Source organism: Bufo bufo, chromosome 1 (genome assembly GCF_905171765.1).
Source record: "Bufo bufo chromosome 1, aBufBuf1.1, whole genome shotgun sequence".
NCBI lineage: Eukaryota > Metazoa > Chordata > Amphibia > Anura > Bufonidae > Bufo > Bufo bufo.
In genome coordinates, this window is record NC_053389.1 from 185,181,919 (window position 1) to 185,205,406 (window position 23,488).

Genomic DNA, 23,488 nt, shown 5'->3' on the forward strand with positions numbered 1-23,488 from the left:
CAGGACCCTGCGCCCCGACGCGCGTTTCCCTCAAAGCTTCATCAGGGTAAAGACTGATAGCCACATAGTTAGACCAACCTATAATAAAAACTCTATAATAAGGCCTCATGCACACGACCGGTTTTTTTTGCGGTCCGCAAAACGGATTTCCGTTGTTCCGTGATCCGTGACCGTTTTTTCTTCCGTGGGTCTTCCTTGATTTTTAGAGGATCCACGGACATGAAAAGTGAATAAAAAAACTAAGTCAAGTTTGCATTGAAAATGATAGGAAAAACGGAAACGGATCACGGACACGGATCACGGACGCGGATGACTATCTTGTGTGCATCCGTGATTTTTCACGGACCCATTGACTTGAATGGGTCCGTGAACCGTTGTCCGTGAAAAAAATAGGACAGGTCATATTTTTTTCACGGACTGGAAAAACGGATCACGGACGCGGAAGCCAAACGGTGCATTTTCCGATTTTTCCACGGACCCATTGAAAGTCAATGGGTCCGCGAAAAAAAGCGCAGAACGGAACAACGGCTGCGGATGCACACAACGGTCGTGTGCATGAGGCCTAAGGTGTACAAAATACACTGAGGTCTAGTATGATATACTGAAACCAACAAAAGAGGAGAGACCAATAACCCCATTGAAGAATGAGAAAACACTCATAAAATATATGTAGTTTATTAGGGCACAAAATAATAAATATACCATAACACAAAGGCACAAGGTAAAAACGGGGGGATGGGACGCCCCGTGTAGCGGGACTGTGAACCCCCACCCTCACATATACCAGACTAACAAGGAAAGGTGTCATAAAACAGTAAGTGTAGACCCGCACATTAATGGGAGAACTGTAGATTCGCCCAGAATAACATATAAGCATATGTATTGCACACATGTGAAAGATCAATAGGGTCACACATAACAGACTTGCCCAACACATAAATTACCCATGATATGCGGGAACACAGGGTGTATGACAGGAGCTGCACCTCGACGCGCAGTTCGCAAAGAAAGGCTTCGTCAGGAGGTAAAGATTACACGCAGGTGTCCGTCTTTAAATAGTGTGGTCCACAACCGGCATTCGACTTTGCGCATGCGCCCAGTGATTAAGGATGTAACATCATAGAAACGCGCCACCCGCTGCCCGGAAAGCAAGCGAGACCCGCCCATCACGTCACATGGCCAGGCAAGGAAGAGGGAGCCGTGCTGGAGACGCGCAGCCACACCCCCTCCCGTTCGATCACATGACACGAGGGCGCCCGTCAGTCGGCTCCCATGGAAACCAGGTATAGGAGCGCCCCCACAATGTCACTCCACAGCGCACCGGTGCGATGCGCAATTGCCAGGTGGAGACAATAAGTGGAAGACAAATGGGGCAAATATCATAAATATCGTCTAGGTCAGTGGTGGTGAACCTTTTACAGACCGAGTGCCCAAACTGTAACCCAAAACCTACTTATTTATCGCAAAGTGTCAACACTGCAATTCAATATGAATACCAATATAGTATATCTTCCATGTACTTTATCATTTAGCTATAATATCCTGCCTACATTCAGTGCGCTGCCTGTGCTGTTCATAGTGCGCCCTGCGCTGATGAATGGCAGGAAAAATCTATGGCATATTGGTACACCTTAGACTTTTTCCATGGTGTGGGTGCCCACAGAGAGGGCTCCGAGTGCCGCCTCTGGCACCCGTGCCATAGGTTCGCCACCACTGGTCTAGGTAATACAGCATACAGGGGTAACATAATACTCAAAAGTAACATAACATGTCCCAAGTGCAATATACCTCCCATTACAGTACATATCATGTCAAGGCAAGTTGTAAAATCCAATGATTATAGAATTATAAAAAATAATTAATAAATACAAAATACAATGATAAAGTATTGGCAAACAAGCAGGGATATATTCCCCCTCTCAATCATACCACATGATGCGTAACTAAAAGTGACCTATACTATAAGTGACATACTAACAATATACCCTCATAATAGATACAGTGATATCATTAAACAATATACCATAATGGTGGTGTAATAATGAAAAAGTTAATTAATTGAAAAGTGATATACAGGACTGAGAAACAATCAATAAAAATAATTGAAAATTTCTCATCCCCCCTTCCATATATAATTTAGTATAAAATATAATACTAAAAAGTGCAATTCATATATAAAGTGCAATACATGTCACAATATCAGAACACTTAATATAAACTATAAAACCAATCCACATTATAAAAATAAAAAATAATAATAAAAATGAATGACGTGAATATAAAGTGTGAAAACAATAAAGTGCATAGTGCAATACAGCCCTGAGACATATCCACAGAGCATATCCCTACAAAAGGAGATAATAATAATAAATGCTAGATACATTATAAGTGCCAATGCCCCAACTGCATCATGAGGTCGCCAAATACTAACAAAAAAGTATAAAGGAAAAAAGAGCAGCAGCCAAAACCCCCCACACAGATGTGTGTAGGTATTAGGATGTTAATGGATATCCATTGCTCCAATAGCAGTTTTTCTTCTCTAGGCCCGAGTCTCACATGTCTCCAGTAGAACCACACAAAATCGCAGCAGAATTAGATGTACTATGAAAAACAAATAACAACAATAAATACATAATAAGGGGACAACCAAAAAAAACACGATTTATAGAAAAGACTTGAAGCTAACTATCTCAATTAAACCTCTAGGGATCTCGCTCTTAAGCAGAACAATCCATTTTGTCTCCAGCTGCAGCTCCAGCTTCTTAATATCACCTCCACGACAGCCCATGGAGACCCTGTCAATGCCCCTAACCTGTAAAGCTCGGGGGTCACAATTGTGTTTATCCCTAAAATGTAGGGCTATAGGTTGAAATTGGGTCAACTCGTCTTATTCTGTGGTAGCTGCTTGGCGGATCTTACTTGCATGTTCAAATACCCTAACACGCAACTCCCTAGTCGTCATCCCAACATACAAGAGATTGCAGGGACATGTGATCAGGTATATCACAGATGCAGTTATGCATGTGATGTGATGTACAATATGATAATCCCGTAGACCCTCAGAGTCCATAAATGTGGAGGTCCGAACCATGTATCTACATTCCTGGCAGTTGTTACATGGGTAAGAGCCCCATTTAGGGCCCTTACTCCCAAAGATATAAGATGGCGATGGGGATACATAGTGGCTGTTGGTAACCATATCACCCAGGTTTTTGGATCGACGCCATGTAACCTGGGGATAGTCTCGAAGTGTCGCCCGCAAATCATTATTTGAGAGCAGTATGGGCCAGTAGTTGGTAAGTATTTCACGTATTTTACGCCATTGCATATTAAAAGGCGTAATGAACCGACAGCTAGTATTATCGGTCTTTTGTCTATTGCTGGCCAAGAGAGAGTCCCGATTTGTGGATTTAGCACGTGTATAACCCCTCTTAAAGACAACCTGTCACCAGGATTTTGTGTATAGAGCTGAGGACATGGGTTGCTAGGTGTCCGCTTGCACATCTGCAATATCCAGTCCCCATAGCTCTGTGTGCTTTTATTGTGTAAAAAAAACTATTTGATACATATGCAAATTAACCTGAGATGAGTCCTGTACGTGAGATGAGTCCGGGACAGGACTCCTCTCAGGTTAATTTGCATATGTATCAAATAGTTTTTTTTACAAAATTAAAAGCACACAGAGCTATGGGGACTGGGTATTGTGGATGAGCTAGCGGCCATCTAGCAACCCATGTCCTCAGCTCTATACCCAAAATCCTGGTGACAGGTTCCCTTTAATGTCACGTTAATTATACGCTCTATTTTGAAATCTCCTGGACAACTCCCTAGACTGGGCCTCAAATCTCTGATCGCTTGAGCAGACACGTCGAAGGCGCAAAAATTGTCCCACCGGAATGGCCCTAACCGTCTGTGGGTAATGTGAGGACTTGGCATATAGGAGGGTGTTAGTGGATGTTACATCCTTAATCACTAGGCGCATGCGCAAAGTCGAATGCTGGTTGTGGACCACACTTTTTAAAGACGGACACCTGCGTGTAATCTTTACCTCCTGAAGAAAGCCTTTCTTTGCGAACCGCGCGTCGAGGTGCAGCTCCTGTCATACACCCAGTGTTCCCGCATATCATGGGTAATTTATGTTTTGCTTTATACATGCCTAGTATGTTATCTTAGTGTTATTGCTTACACATACCACTCTTGTTTCACCCGTATCTAGTTACTATATGAATTGGCTGTCTGTATTACACGTGACGGCCACAATAGTTACTAGTGTTGGGCAAGTCTGTTATGTGTGACCCTATTGATCTTTCACATGTGTGCAATACATACAGTACAGACCAAAAGTTTGGACACACCTTCTCATTCAAAGAGTTTTCTTTATTTTCATGACTATGAAAATTGTAGATTCACACTGAAGGCATCAAAACTATGAATTAACACATGTGGAATTATATACATAACAAACAAGTGTGAAACAACTGAAAATATGTCATATTCTAGGTTCTTCAAAGTAGCCACCTTTTGCTTTGATTACTGCTTTGCACACTCTTGGCATTCTCTTGATGAGCTTCAAGAGGTAGTCCCCTGAAATGGTTTTCACTTCACAGGTGTGCCCTGTCAGGTTTAATAAGTGGGATTTCTTGCCTTATAAATGGGGTTGGGACTATCAGTTGCGTTGAGGAGAAGTCAGGTGGATACACAGCTGATAGTCCTACTGAATAGACTGTTAGAATTTGTATTATGGCAAGAAAAAAGCAGCTAAGTAAAGAAAAACGAGTGGCCATCATTACTTTAAGAAATGAAGGTCAGTCAGTCAGCCGAAAAATTGGGAAAACTTTGAAAGTAAGGGCTATTTGACCATGAAGGAGAGTGATGGGGTGCTGCGCCAGATGACCTGGCCTCCACAGTCACTGGACCTGAACTCAATCGAGATGGTTTGGGGTGAGCTGGACCGCAGAGTGAAGGCAAAAGGGCCAACAAGTGCTAAGCATCTCTGGGAACTCCTTCAAGACTGTTGGAAGACCATTTCAGGGGACTACCTTTTGAAGCTCATCAAGAGAATGCCAAGAGTGTGCAAAGCAGTAATCAAAGCAAAAGGTGGCTACTTTGAAGAACCTAGAATATGACATATTTTCAGTTGTTTCACACTTGTTTGTTATGTATATAATTCCACATGTGTTAATTCATAGTTTTGATGCCTTCATAGTCATGAAAATAAAGAAAACTCTTTGAATGAGAAGGTGTGTCCAAAGTTTTGGTCTGTACTGTATGCTTATATGTTATTCTGGGCGAATCTACAGTTCTCCCATTAAAGTGCGGGTCTACACTTAGTGTTTTATGACACCTTTCCTTGTTAGTCTGGTATATGTGAGGGTGGGGGTTCACGGTCCCGCTACACGGGGCGTCCCATCCCCCCCTTTTTACCTTGTGCCTTCGTGTTATGGTATATTTATTATTTTGTGCCCTAATAAACTACATATATTTTATATGAGTGTTTTCTCATTCTTCAATGGGGTTATTGGTCTCTCCTCTTTTGTTGATAGCCACATAGTACCTATATACCAATCCAATCTAAAATAATCCACACCACCTGTTAGGCTCACCTAAATTACATCATGCATGGCATCTCCTCATGCTACACGCCACTAAACAGGATGTGACATACCGGAATTGACGCTATGCGTCTTACGCTGGAACGCCCACAAAACCCAGACCGCATATATATATAAGTATCTCGGTGTAAATTTATACATAATATACAGGGGTGTAGCTAGAAATGACTGGGCCCCATAGCAAAAAAATATTATGGGCCCCCCCTCCTCGGATTTCCACATACCTCTCGGACCTCGCCGCCACATCCGCAGCTCCTCATGCACTTGCGACGGTTACGCGTAGGACTGAGCACAGACAGTTGGTCACTGGCAACGCATTTGTGCCAGTGTAGGAAATGTATGAATCTAAATGTCTGTGTATTAACCCTTTCATGACCAAGGGTCATTGATGCCCTAGTGTCCAGGTCAAAATTTACAAATCTGACATGGGTCACTTTATGTGGTAATAACTTTGGAACACTTTTACTTATCTAAGCCATTCTGAGATTGTTTTCTCGTGACACATTGTACTTCATGATAGTCATATATTTGAGTCAATATATTTCACCTTTATTTATAAAAAAAAACTAAATGTACCCAAATTTTGAAAAATTCACAATTTCCAAATTTCAATTTCTCTGCTTCTAAAACAGAAAGTGATACCTAATAAAATATTATTACTTAACATTCCCCATATGTCTACTTTATGTTGGCATCATTTTGGAAATGTAATTTATTTTTTTAGGACGTTAGAAGGCTTAGAAGTTTAGAAGCAATTCTTAAAATTTTTAGAATATTTCCAAAACCCACTTTTTAAGGACCAGTTCAGGTCTGAAGTCACTTTGTGGGGCCTACATAGTGGATACCCCCATAAATGACCCCATTGTAGAAACTACACCCCTCAAGTTACTCAAAACTGATTTTACAAACTTTGTTAACCCTTTAGGTGTTCCACAAGAATTAAAGGAAAATGGAGATGAAATTTCTTAATTTCACTTTTTTGGCTGATTTTCCATTTTATTACATTTTTCTCTTTAACACATTGAGGGTTAACAGCCAAACAAAACTCAATATTTATTACCCTGATTCTGCGGTTTACAGAAACACCCAATGTGTGGTCGTAAACTGCTGTACGGGCACACGGCAGGGCGCAGAAGGAAAGGAATGCCATACGGTTTTTGGAAGGCAGATTTTGCTGGATTGGTTTTCTGAACGCCATATGTTTTTTATTTTTCTGCCGATCGTCTTGTGCAGGGGCTCGTTCTTTGCAGAAAGTGTTGAAGTTTTAATTGGTACCATTTTTGGGTACATAGGATTTTTTGATCATTCATTATTACACTTTATGGGGCAAGGTGACCAAAAAATTGGCTGTTTTGGAACAGTTCATTTATTTATTTTTACAGCGTTCATCTGAGGAGTTAGGTCATGTGATAGTTTTATAGATAAGATCGTTACGGACGTGGCAATACCTAATACGTATACTTTTTCTTATTTATTTAAGGTTTTACACAATAATAGCATTCTGAAACCAAAAAAATTATGTTTTAGTGTCTCCATAGTCTGAGAGCCATAGCTTTTATATTTTTAGGGTATCATTTTTTGCGGGATGAGGTGACGGTTTGATTGGTACTATTTTGGGGGTCATAAGCCCTTTTTAATCTCTTGCTGTTGCACATTTTGTGATGTAAGGTGACAAAAATTGCTTTTTTTTTTTTATGGTGTTTATCGGACGGGGTCTATCATGTGATATATTTATAGAGACGGTCGTTACGGACGCGGTGACTCCTATATGTGTATTTTATTTTATTTTTTTATTTTTTATAGGAAAAGGCAATTTCTTTTTAATTTACATTTTTATTTATTTTTTTATTTTTCATTTTTATTATTTTCACTTTCTTTTTTTATCAAGTCCCTCTTGGATCATGAAGATCCAGTGGGGCTGATGGCTCTGTACTATACTTTGCAATGCTCTTGCATTGCAAAGTATAATACTATTAGATGCCCTGTAGGTGGCAGCACTGGACGCCTTTGCCATGGCAACCGGACGCTTTTGCAAAGCGTCCGGTTGCTATGGCAACCACCGGGCGCTGCCATCACAGCGCTGCAGCCCCGATGGTTGAGAGAGGGAGCTCCCTCCCTCTATTAAACCCATGATGCCGTGACTGCGGCATCTATGGGGTTACAGCAGAGTGTCAGCATAGAGCTGACACTCGCTGCTGATGGGCGGCGGCTCAGGAATGGAGTCGCCGCCATCACACACAGCAGGGGGACCGGGGGGCAGCGCTGGAAAGGGGGGGGCGAGGGGGGTACGGCCACCAACATTGAGGGTGAGGGAGGCTGGGGCAGGAGGGGCGGGGAGAATGCATGGGGCGGACCGCATCAGGGGCAGACATGAATATGGATCGGGCGGGGGAACTACTGCATCAGGGGCAGGCGCGGACAGGGGGGTGTTGGAGGCGCACAGATCGGGGGGCACAGGAAGGGGGCACAGAGACACAGAGGGGGCACAGAGCGCAGATCAGAGCCTGAAACCGGCATTTTTTCACTGCCGCGATCCGATTGGTTAGTCTGCACAGACTAACCAATCGGATCGATTGTCGGCAAGGGGCCACTCTGATTGGTCCCTTGCCCGCATTACTGGACTGTATGCTGTCCGTGACAGCAGCAGTGCAGGGGCAGAAGCTTTAATCCAAGCGCTTTGCAGCGCTTGGATTAAAGAGCTGGTTTGACGTTTATAGACGTGATAGCTGCACGGGGCATGTGCAAATATCACGTATATAAACGTATTGCAGTCGGGAAGGGGTTTAAGTAGGACTAGTCAGAACTGCGGGACCACTCCAGGGGTCAAGTCCTGGGAAAAAAAAGTGTGGAACCCCCCCCCCCCCCCAAAAAAAAAATATATTTCGCAGAAAATTCAGTGCTACATAAAACATAAACAAAAACTGAATTTGCGCTATATGTCTGTTCAGACATAATTCGTCTCTTTCATATCATAAGCTCCCCTTATATATAATTTACTTACAGTTCTGAAGACTCAGGGGGTGCTGGCTGGCTTGGCCTCAGGGGTGCTGGCTGCTTGGCCGGGCAGAAGGAGTGTGGGAGACTGTGAGGCCTTTTTTCTCCAAGCTGCTCCGGAAAAAAAAAATTCATTATACCTCAGGTCAGACCACCAATCATACCCCCAATGTTAATCAGACCTCAGCTAACAGCCCCAATAAGATGCCCAATGTTCATAAGACCTCAGATAACACCTCAGCTCAGACCCCAATATGAATGACCCCCAATCAGACCTCAGATAAGAGCCCCATGCCTTATAGCAACCCCCAGTAGCCTTATAGCAGCCCCCAGTAGCCTCATACCAGCCCCCAGTAGCCTCTCCACCAGCCCCCAGTGCCTCTCACCAGCCCCCAGTGCCTCTCACCAGCCCCCAGTGCCTCTCAATCAGCTCCCAGTGCCTCTCATCAGCAGCCCCCAGTCAGTGCATCTCCATCAGCCCCCAGTCAGTGCATCTCCATCAGCCCCCAGTCAGTGCATCTCCATCAGCCCCCAGTCAGTGCATCTCCATCAGCCCCAGTGCCTCTCCATCAGCCCCCAGTGCGACCTCCCCGGTATTAAAATCATTGGTGGGCAGTGCGCCCTCCCCCTCTCCCCTGTATTAAAATCATTGGTGGGCAGTGCACCCTCCCCTTTTATTAAAATCATTGGTGGGCAGTGTGCCCTCCCCCCCCTCCCCTGTATTAAAATTATTGGTGGGCAGTGCGCCCCCCCGTATTAAAATCATTGGTGGGCAGTGCGCCCTCTCACCCCCTCCCCAGTATTAAAATCATTGTGGGGCAGTGCACCCTCTCCCAACCCCCCTCCCCAGTATTAAAATCATTGGTGGGCAGTGCGCCCTCCCCTGTATTAAAATCATTGGTGGGCAGTGCGCCCCGCCCCTCCGGTATTAAAATCATTGGTGGCAGTGCGCCCCCCCTCCCCAGTATTAAAATCATTGGTGGGCAGTGCGCCCTCCCCCCCCTCCCCAGTATTAAAATCATTGGTGGGCAGTGCGCCCTCCCCAGTATTAAAATCATTGGTGGGCAGTGCACCCCCCCCCCCCCAGTATTAAAATCATTGGTGGGCAGTGCGCCCTCCCCCAACATTGGTGGCAGCGGCAGTTCCGATCGGAGTCCCAGCAGTGTAATGCTGGGGCTCCGATCGGTTACCTTGGCAGCCAGGATGCTACTGAAGTCCCTGTCTGCCATGGTCAGTTAGTCAGCATGCATACTTACATACGCTGTGGCCGGCCCGACGCTCCTTCTTGTAACTCGTCACAGGTCTGTGCGGCGCATTGCTTATGCTTATAGCAATGCGCCGGACAGACCTGAGACGAGTTACAAGAAGATGGAGCGTCGGGCGGCCACAGCGCATTTAAGTATGCTACTAACTAACTAATCATGGCAGGCCAGACCTTCAGTAGCGTCCTGGCTGCCATGGTAACCGATCGGAGCCCCAGCATTACACTGCTGGGACTCCGATTGGAACTGCGCTGCCACCAATGATGGAGGGGGGATGGGGGGTTACTGTGGCTCTCCTGGATTGAGGGGGGCCCCTTGGGCCCCCCTGACTTAGGGGCCCGGTCGCAATTGCGACCGCTGCGACCCCTATAGCTACGCCAGGTGATAATATATCAATCAATAAAATGGAGAATACAGAACATGCTTCGATTCTCACTCATGTACACAGACCCATTGAAATTAATGGGTCAGGATTCAGTGCGGGTGCTATGCCTTCATTTCACACATTGAACCCGTGCAGAAAACTCGCTCGTGTAAAAGTGCCTAGTAGTCAGGGGAATGCTGCAGTTCCAGTCTGGGTAAAGCACAGGACGGGAGCAGCTACAAGGCCTGAGGCCTGGCCTTTCCTCCTCAGTCACCATGACGACCAGCACCACTCCTACTTCCTGCATAGGTGGCGCCGAGGGGGTTAAATGAAGGCGGCATAGACTGTTGAGACGATACAGTGGGGTTAAGGCTATCAGCAGCTAGCAGCTTGTGTTATGGAAGTTACCAAAATAAAGCGGGGTATCTCTCCAGACCTAGTTGGTCTGCTTATTGTGTTTCCTGGTGATCCAGGCTATCCTCCCCTGCCCTCTGATTGGTGGCTAAAGATGGTAGGGGCCATGTAGGGTTAAAGGGGGATGAGGCAAGTCTCTGCCTCTTTCTCTATGGCACCAGCGGCAGCTTGCAGCAGGTATGGCCACAGAGGAGCAGCTTTTGGCAGCGCTTGCTGCACACTTCCAAACTGAGGGCCCGTCTTTTCTATCCCGCCTGATGGCGGGCTTACAAGCGCCCCACTCATCTATTCCCCCGCCCGCCCCTTGCACACAACTACCGGAGCGGCCGGGTGGCAGGCGGTCCACCTGCCCGTCTCAGCCCCTCACCTGCCCCAGTACCTCGCCGCACCAGAAGCCGGCGGCAGCAGCAGCACAACGATCCTCTGGCTTCCAGGGTTCGGAGGGACTCCTGCGCTTCGTCCTGTACGTCCGCAGGCCACGCCCACCCGCTCACCAACTTCCGGCGCGGCGGGAACTGCAGCTTCAGTTCCCGCCGGCCGAGTCACAGCCCCTCCTTCCTGTTTGCCCTGTGCAGCACACCATGGGGAATCGGCACAGCGAGCGCTCCTCTGCTGAGGAGAATATAACGCTACTGCCGCAGATGCAGTCATTGGCCCCTACTGAAGAGGCCCATATGGGGGAGGCTGTTTATAGTACTGCTGTAGCTGTAGCAGCGCCGCACACACAGCCTACAGAACAGATCATGCCCCCTCCAGGCCCCCCAATGCAGCTGCTTCCTAGCTATGTTCCCACCCCCCAGCCACTGTTACAGTCACCCCCCCTCCTCTTCACATCCCAAATGCATCTGCCAACCTACAGATGACCCTGCCGGGTAGCGCTCCTCCTGGGCAGGAGCCTGCCCCACGCCAGCCTTCCCGACATAGATCACCTGCAGTTACACACGACCGCCGAGAAAGGTGCAGGTCGGGTTCTCACCGTTGCCGCCGTTCCCGCCATGTATCCAGCCAGCGCCCATAGCCGGAGTAGCCGTTCGACACGGTCAAGATCGCGCTATGGCGGACGCCTTCGTCTTCGGAGTTGAGCTCCTGCGGTTCGGACTCCGGCAGGTCACGTTCTCGAAGTATGCGGGCCCCCCAGACATCAGTCAAGAAGGCCTTCCCGTGTGGCGAGTCTGCCAGCGCGGTTCCAACAACAACTCCCCAGGCGAGTTTAGTCGCTCCTACACAACAGAATCCTTCTACCGTGAGTACATTTTACTGGGGCCTGGGGTGCGGACACAGTAGCCAAAGGTTTAGTTCGGCGCTTAGGGCCTTGCTAGCACAATTAGACCCCGGTTCTTCCCTGACACAGCCCGCCACGGAGGCTACTCTGTCCAGTAAGTCCAGACCTAGCGATCATAAGGAATCAATATTTTGCGGGTTAACTCCGTTAGGTGCCCACCTAGATGATGACACCAAAAACAAAATATGGGCTAACCAGTATATAGATATCTGGTCGTTAATTTCTGTGGATCAGCATACGGTGGACAAAGAGCGACGCCCTAATGCTGAATGGTTTATAGACCGCAAACCAAAGGTAGCTCGTACCATAGGTAATTGGATACAAGCATTTGCAGTTTTGGGTTACACCATGGCTCAGCATCGAGGTGCTCCATTTAGCACCTTTTTGGAATGGGTCATCCGTTTTGAAACGGGCTCACAGAATATTATCCATTACTTAGATGATTTCCTATTTGTTTCCTCTGGCAATTCAAAAAAATGTCAATTTCTCCTGGACACATTTCGTTTTTTCATGCCCGAATTGTGTCCCCCTCTCTGAGGATAAAACGGTGGGTTCTGGCGACAATTATCACGTTTTTGGGTATCGAAATCGATACCAACTTGATGGTTTTTCGCCTACCAAGCGATAATTACAAAAATTATCTGGCTTGATATTGGGTTTCCTTTCAGTAAAATCGATTACGCTACGACAAATGAGTTATTGGGATTATTAGTATTGCGTGCCGCATCATGCCGATGGCTTGCGTTTTTTCCCGACTATCACTGTCAACTCGCGGTGCAAAAAAGCCTTCTCACCACATCCGATTGGACCAAGAAGCTGAAATTGGATTTGCATTTCTGGAAATCTTTTTTGTCTCAGTATAATGGCCACACTTGTTACCATCTTTGGAGATTTCTTCTCCGGATTTGTCATTATTCACGGATGCTGCTGGGTCTACTACCGGTTTTGGTGCCATATTAGGCCATGAGGGGTGCGCCACACCGTGGCCTGACTCTTGGCGTTCGCTGGGCTTGTGTTCGAACATCACACTGCTGGAGTTGTTCCCTATTATTGTAGCCATCAACGTATGGGGCTCCTGTTTCCGAAACAGGCGTTCTGTTTCTACACGGACAATATGGCGGTAGTCTGCTGTATTAATTCATTAACCTCTTCTTCCCTCCCAGTTCTCTCGCTACTACTCCGCCACCTTGTCCTCCGCTGCCTAGAGTTCAATGTCTGGTCCGTTGCCCGGCATGTGCCAGGCGTAAACAACCCTATAGCTGACGCTCTCTCTCTCGTTTTCGTTGGCAGGAATTCAGGTTCCTGTTGCCGGGGGCAATCCAGGAAGGAATCCCATGCCCCGCCAACGCTTTGGGATTTTGCCAATCAACGACTGATGAGTATGGTACAAGCGTCAGTGACACCAGCCACGTGCAGCACATGGTAAGGCGTGGGCGGAATGGAGGAGGTGGCGGATAATTCCGCAAATGTTATATTGCCAGCAAGCATGTTTACAGGTGACCATTTCTTATCTCTTGTCCCTGAAAGCCAAGGGAGTTAGTGCTTTGGTGGCGCAGCGTAGATTGTGTGGTGTTGGTTTTTACCTTAAAATGCGCGGTTGGCAGGATGTGACTCAGCATTTCCTAATCAGGCAAGCTATTAGGGGTTGGCGAAAGGAGCATATCCGCCGCGAATGTCGCCGCCCGATATCATTTTCATTATTAGCGAGTATATGTCAATTACTACCCTCTATTTGTGCATCTCCTTATGAGGTGTATTTATTTAGGGCTGCTTTTTGCTTAGCTTTTTTTGCGGCCCTTCGTATAGGGGAGCTGGTTTCCACTTCTCTCGCTCGCGCAAGAGGCTTAGGAGCTACGGACATCTTCATCAGCGACTCGGCCCTAAGGGTCTTCATCAGGCGCTCTAAAACAGATGCTTTTGCGCGAGGGGCCTGGCTTCCATTGCATAAGATTGGCTGCCCAGCTTGTCCCCATTGCGGCTGTAGCCCAGTTCGTGTCTACTTGACCAGTGGGAGCTACTTTCCTGATACATGCTGACGGCACCTCCCCTTACCCGTTTTCAATTTAGGTCCATATTTCGCCGTTGCCTCCTTTTCCTTCACTTACCAGTTTCCGAATTTGGCACACACTCTTTCAGAATTGGGGCAGCCACGGAGGCGGCTCGCGCTGGGTTGCCAGAGTCCGAGGTTCAGAGGATCGGGCGTTGGAAATCTGCCTGCTTTGCTTCATATGTGCGACCTCATTTACTGATTGGATTTTCTTTTAGATGCGGTCCAGATTACAGTATGTTTCATCGGCCATTCGTACATTTTTTGGGCAGGACAGAGAGCAGAAAGTCGTCCGGGTGGTCGATGCCTCGGTTACCGAAATATACAAGCACGCTGGCGGGGTGTCCGGGGCTTACGCTGGTCTCAGGTTCTCCCGGAAGCTGTGGAATGTAGCCATCTAGTGCGATCCCCGGTGATATTAGTTATTCTTGCAGGTGGCAATGACCTGTGTCTGCTAAAAATAGCGGAATTGATCACATTGATAAGGGCTGTTCTGGAGAGACTCCCTTCTTTCTTCCAAGAGGCGATTATTGTGTGGTCGGAAATTATTCCCCGGGTTACGTGGCAAGGTACCAGGGATGCACAGCGATAGAAAGGGCCAGGCGCACGGTCAATAACCGCATTTTCGCGTTTTGTCCGCTCCAGAGCTGGGGTAGTCGTACGCCATCGCCAGTTGGAAGGGGACAATGGGTGTCTTATGCGGCCCGATGGTGTCCATCTAAACGACATAGGGTTAGATATTTTCTTGTCTGGTTTACAGGATGGAATCGAGCAAGCCCAATTCTTGTTGGGTGGGGGTCGGAGCGCGTGTAGGAGTACACGGGCCCCTCGTGGAGGTCGGTGATCAAAGCAAAACGGAGAAGAAGGCGGACTTGCCCACAGAGGGAGTCTGTGGGGCATACCGCTTCTGGAGACATCCAAATTGTAGATGTTTGTTTGAGATATATAAAAAAGTGGTTTGATAAAGAAAATAAGTATAAAGCTGTGACCGACTCTCACCCAACAAAAAGTGTTGTCATGTTGTTATTCCTAGCTGCTAAGTGACAAGGTGGGTTATAAAGTTACATTCTCTACAGTCTTATGTCTCCAGTTCTGCTAGTCATGCTGGCTGAGGGCTCTGCACACCACCGCCTCGTGCTGTGTGCTCTCACAGTGGAACATCTTGATACTTGTGGCACACGTTTAGTGTTCTGTCATTTACAAAATGAAAAATATCACGTGAGGGCTGAATAGCTTCTTCCCCATGCTGCAGCAGAAAGGTATGACGAGTGGGCATAGCTTCTAGAATACGTATTGGGTCCGCAAGGGCAAGATGGCGCTGGCCACACAGCTGGTGGTCCCACTGGTCCTAGGGGGCTTTAGATGAACAGTATAAGTTTTAACAGGCCATTAGGAGGAGACTGCTGTACTCAGGAACAGGGGTTAGGATAAGAGAAATACCACCAGGCACCCCCCCCCCACCCACGTTATCCACTTATCCTATAACAAAGGACACGAACACCGTTTAACTTTTAACTCGCTTTACTGGGTGATGATCGGCCACAGCTAAACATTATAACGGCAAATTAAACTCCTCCTCCAACCACTCATTTGGTGCGGTGTGCCAACCCCTGGACCCCAGAGGGCACGTGCGCCAAATCTGTTCCCACCATGCTCCTGTTCTCTACATTGCCGCCAGCTGTGACTTCCGAATTCCGCTCCAACTCAGGAACCTCAAAAAAAAGGAAAGACAACATGACCATCCAAAATACAAACAAACATAACCATAAAAAGGGAGGGAGGTGGGACCAGCTTGCCCTCACCGAACAGAGGAAGAGGCAGGAGCAGGGGGGGGGGGGGCGTATATATCACCTGTCATTCCTCCTCCCCTTCCTGCTCCATAGCCCCACCGCCGCTCATTTAACCCTTACACCCCCCGCTCTCAACTCCTTTTAACCCCACATCACCCAGACGGGCCCAGACTGCAGGGTTAAGGCAGAGGAGAGAAGAAACAGGGGGGGGGGGGGGGAAGAGGGGCCTGCTCTTATACCCTGGGAAGGGGATGGGGCACCATCAGTCCCTCATCACCCTCCTAAACCGTCGGGTGCTCTCCAGACTGCTGGTACTCAGGAGCAGGGTTAGGATAAAAAATACCACCAGCCCTTCCCCCCCCCCCCCCCCCCCCCGTTATCAACTTATCCTATAACTAAGGACACGAACACCGTTTTACCCGTCTTTTAACTTGCTTTACTGGGTGATGATCGGCCACAGCTAAACATTATACTTAAACTCCTCTTCCAACCACTCCTTCAGTGCGGTGTGCCAACCCCTGGACCCCAGAGGGCACGTGCGCCAAATCTGTTCCCACCATGCTCCTGTTCTCTACATTTGCCGCCACGGAGGAGGACCGACTTTATACGGGACTCCGACCACCACCCAGCAAAAAGAAACCTTGCTCAATATGCCATCCTGAAGGACAGATAAAAATATATCCAAACCGATTTCTGTCAGGTGTACCCCATCCGTCTCATCAACACCCTATTGTCACCTTCCAATTGCCGGTGACGAACCGTTACACCACCTCGGGAGCGCACAAAGCGTGAAATACGGGCATTTAAAGTTTTCCGGCACCTCTCCAGTGGCTGTGACCATCGAAGGCCCCGTATACCCTTACGAAAAAACTCTACTTCCCTGAATCCAAGGCTCCGACCTCCAGGCCTGCGTTCCGCCCTCTGTGCTGCCCAAAATATGTAAGAGTGGCCCAACAGCCACACCACCGGATGAACAGCCCCTAAAAGAAAAAATTATGAAACATAGATCTACCATGAATACCTTAATCACTAATATTTTTTTTTTTTTTTTTTTTTTTTTTTTTTTTTACTTTATGTGTCAATAATGCCATGGCTGCAAACATAATAACTCAAACCAGTAAATCAGGACGAATATATCGCGCAAAGCAGGCCGACCGCCACCTGCCAATGCGCATCACCTCCGATTCCGATAAACCCGCCCTAGCCACCTCTGTGGCCGCGCCAATACGAAAAGAGTGAGTGCCGAATTCACCAGGCTCCACCCCCGAATGCCTCAAGCAATTGCGCAAGACCGAAGAAAACTGAAATTTCGTAACCCATCAGCATGGGACCGAGAAAATTTACGCCTCCCATCCTAACCGACTTGTATTCAGACACCAACCGATCCGGGCAGGCTACTCCCGATACTGGCAATATCGGTAACCATACCCCATTCCCCAACTGGTCTGTCTTTGACCTTCTAATACGGACTCTGAGAGCATTATTACCCAGCACGACATCCATTTCCAACAAGCCACCAGGCCTAGTGCCTGAAAGGCGCCACGAGTTCCCCCACCCTTAGAGTCGCAAAAAAGGCGAGACTGAAACTAGCCGCCACCCATAGAACACTCAAAGGCTGATGAACAAACCTCCACGCAACACTCAATCACTTGCATAGCAATTGTAAAAGAAATAGGCCGTCTACTATCCCTCACTACATACTCCCTCTGCCATCCCTTCATGGCCTGCCTCACCACAAAGTTTTTGTCACATCCGCCCATCCACACAACTTAAAGTAAAACGCCACCCCGCCAAACGCCGCCGCGCCACCGGGGCAGAGACCCACATGGACCTCATCCCTAACAGCCATTCAATAGTAACCTCTAAACAAATATCATCCCTCCTAGCGACCTCTCTTACCCCTCTCACAGCCAACCAGTCTGCCCAGGCCTTACCATGTGCCTGCCACGTCGCCGATGACACCGACGCACTCACAAGGGACATCAACTGCTGGCTACTAGCTGCCACAGGTACTGTGGGCAGTCCATTCCATCCGCCACCGGAAGAAGCTCCCGAAACCCCCGCCATTGAAGCGAGAAAGAGCATCGGTGATCCGGTTGTCGACCCCAGGAACATGTCTGGCCCTAAAATAAATGTTACACTCCCGGCAACGGAGGACCAAGTGCCGTAGCAACGCTAACATCGGGAGGGATGATGAAGACAAACAATTAATACATTGACAGTCCCCAAATTATCAGACCAAAAACAAACATGCCGATTCGTAAAACGATCCCCCCAGATCTCCACCGCCACCACTATAGGGAACAGCTCCAGCAGAGTAAGGTTCCGAACGGGCCCCGAGGCATGCCAATCCTCCGGCCAGGAAGACGCGCACCACTCCATGCCCAGTATTGTGCCAAAACCACAGGAGCCAGCCGCATCAGACCACAATGCCAGCTCCGAGTTTGAAACCTCCGCAGCAATAAAGCAAGTGTGCCCGTTATAGGAACCTAAAAAAGAACTCTATACCCTCAAGTCAGCTTTCAGCGATTTCGTAAGTCGAATACGATGCCGAGGGGACAGGCCTCCGCGCGTAGCCAAAGATAGGAGCCGCGAAAAAAAACGTCCCATGGGCACGACTCGGCACGCAAAGCAAAGTAAACCCAAGAGAGACTGGAGTTGCCGTAGGGAAACCTTCCGCACCACCAAAAAACCATCAATCAATCCCATGAGATTATCCAATTTGTCCGCAGGGAGACGAAAGACCATAGCGACCGTATCAATCTCAATTCCTAAAAAGGAGAGACAGGTCACGGACCCTCCGATTTTTCGGCCGAGATAGGGACTCCAAACGCGCCATTAACTCAGAAAGGTAGACAGCAGGAATCGTCAGCCGTCCCCTTCCCGCGGAGCCACAAAAAGGAATTCGTCAAGATAATGAATCACTGACGACAACCCAGACTCAACACGCACAACCCATTCCAAAAATGAGCTGAACATTTTCGATATAATGGCACGAAATAGAGCACCCCATGGGCAAGCACATGTCCGTAGTAAAAAAGGCCCTCGAACAACCTCCCAGCAAAAGAAAACAGTCAGGGTGAATGGCAGAAGTCTAGAATGCCGATTCTATATCTGATTTGGCCAGAAGGGCACCCTGACCCGCTGTTCTCACCAACGCCACTGCCCTATCAAACGAGACATACGTTACCGATGCTTCTTCATTGGAGGATAGCATCATTAACAGACGAACCCCGGGGATGAGATAAATTATGTATGAGGCGGAATTTTTCTGACTCTTTTTTAGGAATCACGCCCCACGGCGAAACCCTCAAATTAGGAAAAGGGGGGGCTACAAAAGGGCTGGCAATCCTTCCCGCTGACAACCTCCTTCCGCAACTTAGCCTCCAGTACTTCCGGGTTTTCCCTGACTGACTTAAGATTATCAGAATAAACCGGGGACCTATTAAGAACAAACGGTATGAAAAAACCCTCAGAAAAACGTTATGCAACGTGGAAAGCTGCCTCCTTATTGGGATAACCTGTCTAGCCACGGCGCCATCTCTACCACGCTGACTGGCGTCCTTCTGCTCGAAGGTGGATGGGGTTTTTACCGGGCCTAACCTGGGACCTGGTACACCTACCCGCTGTGTGAGAATCCCCACATGACGAGCATTCGTGCTTGTACTTGCACAAACCGGCATACTTGCAGAAACCTTCATTAAACAACCAGCACGCGCCTGGTCGTCGAACGGCCACTGGTCCCTGGGCTGCTGAGGACCCGGTCCCAGCGGCTGCCACTTGAAAGGAAGGGGGTCGTTGTGACACCATCAGGTGAAGCCATACATCCGTGGCTTTCACCCCCCTACCCAGGTCGGCTGAAGCGCCAAACGTCTCCTAAACTCCTCATCATATCTCCACCACGCACTGCCCCCGTGAGCCTTATACGCACTATAGATAGTGTCCAAGTATATGAACAATTCAGAACAGCGCTCGGGGTGCCGCTGACCCATAACGCAACCCAGAACTGAGAACGCTTGAAACCAATTGTTCATAGTCTTTGACACCTTCACCCTCCTGTCATACGGCTTATCTAAAAAACGTTTTTTCTTTATCTACCGTGTGTTGATCCACCGATATCAAAGAACAAATGTCCACATATTGGTTGGACCAATTTTTTTCCCGCACCGCCCTCCTCTAAATGAGAACCTAAGGGGCTAACCCCGCAGAAAAAGGAATCCTTATGCAACGCTCGCCAACACCGGGGGGACCCTCCCAGAGGGCGACCAGGCCTCCTGTGGATCCAACCCCGATTTCCGGCCGTCGTAGACACAGGAGCCGCTGGGGGCAACAAGGACGGCAATTTGTCCAATAAGGATTCAGCAACACTTCCAGACCTGTACTGGATCCCACCCGCCCCCCAGGCCCCCGCATATTGGTACTCACCAGCTGAAGAAGGCATCGGCGCCGCCATTGCAGGTACAGGCACGACATCCCTGTGAACCGCCAAAGTAGCCAGGCTAGAGGCCCTGGACCCCTCAACCGGAACCGGTCTGTCCCCGTCTGGAACGCAGTGTACGAACAGACTCCTCTGACGCGCCCCGAGGACCCACCCGAGGACGACGGGGGAGCGCCATCGAGAGGATCTGGACCACCGACTGTATCTAGACGACCGGGAACCCCGCCGCGAACGGCGACTACGGCGGTCCCGCCGGCCCCTACTCCTGCCGTCCACTGACGAGGAGGGGGACAATGACAACTCCCTGCGCCTGCGTGATCCGACAGGGGGGGGATGGACCGCAAGTGGCTGAGAGGGTTGGTGAGGGAGGGGAAAATTGAGGGGGGCCAGAAACGGGCATACCCCCAGCAGGAGTCACTTGCAGTGGCTGAACTGTTTGAGCCAGCCCCAACCCCACAGAAGGGGGGGGGCAACATGTCTCCTGCAGTGGTGGGAAGAGGGGGGGGGGGGGGGCGCCTGTTGAGAATCCGGAGGGGTTAATGGGCGATCCTCCGCTACCTCCACACTATTGCCTGACCCATGCTACACGCTCCTGCCGCCTGCCACGCTGAGGTACACAGTGGCTTAAGCGGAGGGAGCGGAGGAAGAGGAAGGGGCGGGGCAAACTCCCGGCTGCGCACGAGAAGCCGCGCGCCTGCGCATCCCACCGAAGCCGGAGTAGAGCCCGGAGAAGAAGGAGGCGAGTGCCCAGACGTACAGGAGGGCGGTGAGTCCTCCCGAACGCCGCTCGGCCGGCATGACAAAGGGGTTGGGTGGGAGTGGGGCAGTCACCTGCGGTGTCCCCACCGCATCAGGCATCATGGGCGCAGGAGGGATGGAGGAAGAGGGAGCGCTCAGGCTGCCTAAGAACGAACGCAGCCAGCCCTCCCCTTCCTCACTGAACCTTGCCAAGAGCCCATTGCGGAGGTGAGCGTCTCTTGCGGCCATAGCTCTTAGGGGACATGCAGCCAGCAGAAGCTACCAGCTTGCCCTCACCGAACAGAGGAAGAGGCAGGAGCAGGGGGGGGGCGTATATATCACCTGTCATTCCTCCTCCCCTTCCTGCTCCATAGGCCCACCGCCGCTCATTTAACCCTTACACCCCGCACTCCCAACTAGTTTTAATCACACATCGCCCAGACGGGCCCAGACTGCAGGGTTAGGGCAGAGAAGAGAAGAGACAGGGGGGGGAAAGGGGGGCCTGCTCTTATAACCTGGGAAGGGGATGGGGGCACCAACAGTCCCTCAGCACCCTCCCTAAACCGTCGGGTGCTCTCCAAAGTATTAAAGGGTTCTCCTGGCTACAGATATTGATGACCTATTGACCACCAATATCAGAACGGTGGTGGTCCCCAACAATCAGCTTTTTTCGGGCTGCACGGGTACACCGCACATTACACTGCTGGACTCCGATCGGAACTGCCACTGCCACCAATGATGGGGGGGGGATAGGGGGGTTACTGTTGCTCTCCTGTCTTGAGGGGCCCCGTGGGCCCCCCTGACTTGAGGGGGGTGTCCGGTCGCAATTGCGACCGCTGCAACCTATAGCTACACCAGTGATAATATATCAATCAATAAAATGGAGAATACAGAATCATGCTTTCGATTCTCACTCATGTACACAGACCCATTGAAATGAATGGGTCAGGATTCAGTGCGGTGCTATGCTTCATTCACACATGAACCCGTGCAGAAAACTCGCACGTGAAAAAGTGGGCTAGTAGTCAGGGGAATGCTGCAGTTCCAGTCTGGGTAAAGCACAGGACGGGAGCAGCTACAAGGCCTGAAGGCCTGGCCTTTCCTCCTCAGTCACCATGACAACCAGCACCACTTCTACTTCCTGCATTATGTCTCCAGTTCTGCATGTCATTCTGGCTGAGGGCTCTGCACGACACCCACCGCCTGCCTGCTGTGTGCTCTCTGCTGAGTCATTCCTGCCTGACCCCAGTGGAACATCTCTGATACTTGTGTCACACGTTTAGTGTTCTGTCATTTACTGTCACAAAATGAAAAATATCACGTGAGAGCTGAATGGCTTCTTCCCCATGCTGCAGCAGAAAGTATGACGATTGGGGCATAGCTCTAGAATACGTATTGGGTCCTGCAAGGGCAAGATGGCGCTGGCCACACAGCTGGTGGTCCCACTGGTCCTAGGGGCTTTAGATGAACAGTATAAGTTTTAACAGGCCCATTAGGAGAAAGTATTAAAGGGTTCTCCGGGCTATCAGATATTGATGACCTTTTGGCCACCAATATCAGAACGATGGTGGTCCCCAACAATCAGCTTTTTCGGGCTGCCACGGTACACGCCCAATACACAGTGTATACCTCCAGCTCCATACAATGCATAGTTTAGGGGCGCCGTGCCAGCCCAAAACAGCTAACTGGTGCGGATCCCTCACAGATTTGATATCTGTTGCCAGAGAACACACTTAAGAGTGGAGTAATGGGTTTGTAGATTGAAAGTGAATGTCCAATGGGGGGAAGAAACGCTCTAAGCGGTTAGAATAGGTTAAAAATATATTAAAGCGATACCTTGCTGATCCCTACGCCAGTCCCTTTCTGATACTTACCAGGTCCCTGCTGGTCTCAGCTTTTGGTCCTGCCATCCATACACAGGAAATGCTGGTAGAAACACGCCATGATTATTTTCTGCGGAATACCTCTGGGAAAAACCTCCATGAAATCAGAGGCACACACAGGTCCAGTAACTGCCTATGGAATTTTTATGAATGGTGCATTAAGAGATTGATGTAGCTGCAATAGGACAGTGGGCATGAAGCCTGGCTATGTATTCTAACTGACCATAGGACTGCGGGCCCCTGCTTGTCTTTGGCCCTCAGGCGCTGCCTGTGTGTTTAGTCCGTAGATTTTTGCAACTAAAACGTAGGGAAAATTCTTTAGAAAAGCAATATTAATGTGATATGTACCGTAGTAAATTTCTCCCCGTAGGGTTCTGAGATCCTTGTCCTCCAAGCAGAATACAGTCCCAGATTAGCCCTGCCTGTATCTGCAGAACACTTACTGGACTGATAGAAATAGTCTAAATATCGTATGAGAGCAGCACAAGTGACCACTGAGACTTGCTTCAGGAATGCGACAGCTCGTCCTTTGACACAGATCCACACGGTCAGTAGAATAGCACAAAGATAGAGGTTGACGGCAGCATATCCAAGCAATTTCTTTTATTCACAATGGGTCCATAAAAAGTGGTGTATACAAAAACCAGAATAAAGTGCAACGTTT